The sequence below is a fragment of the Myotis davidii genome, unplaced genomic scaffold, assembly GCF_000327345.1.
Source record: "Myotis davidii unplaced genomic scaffold, ASM32734v1 scaffold547, whole genome shotgun sequence".
NCBI lineage: Eukaryota > Metazoa > Chordata > Mammalia > Chiroptera > Vespertilionidae > Myotis > Myotis davidii.
In genome coordinates this window covers 33,775-34,564 of record NW_006298266.1, presented here as the reverse complement: position 1 = coordinate 34,564, position 790 = coordinate 33,775, and positions in this window count along the sequence as shown.

The following is a 790-nucleotide window of genomic DNA, read 5'->3' as shown; positions in this document are numbered from 1 at the left end:
CGGAGCGGGGGGAGCTGGTTCTTTCTCAATATTGCTGATGTTATTTGGGCTTTTTGTGTGGTCCCATATACATTTTTTGATTATTTGTTCTAGTTCTGTGAAAAACAGCTTGGCATTTTGATAAGAATTGCATTGAATCTATAGGTTGCTGTGGGTAGTGTGGACATTTTAATGATGTTAATTCTACCTACCAATGAACACAGTATATGCGTCCACTTATTTGTATTTTCTTCAGTGCCTTGTAATTTTCTGAGTATAGGTCTTTTACATCCTTGCTTAAATTTATTCTGAGGTAGTAGTTTTTAATGCAATTATAAATGAAATTTTTTAAGTTTCCCTTTCTTATAGTTCATTAATGGTATATAAAATGCAACTGATTTCTGAGTATTAATTTTATATCCTGCTGCTTTCCAGAATTCATTTACCAACTCTAATCATTTTTTAATGGAGTCTTTAGGGTTATTTATATACAGTATTATGTTATCTGCAAGTAAAGAGAGTTTTATTTCTTCTTTTCCAATTTGGATACCTTTTATTTCTGTTTTGTTTTTCTGTTTGTTTGTGTTTTGTCTGCTGTAGCTAGGACTTCCAGTACTATCCTATCTAATAAAAGACAAAAATGGTAATTGGCGTATGACCAATACCCTTTTCATTGGCTAATCAGGGCTATATGCAAATTAACCGCCAACTAAGATTGGCAGATAACTGCCAACTAAGATTGACAGTTAACTGCCAACAAGATGGCGGTTAATTTGCATATGTAGGCACAATGCAGGGAGGCGAAAGGGAA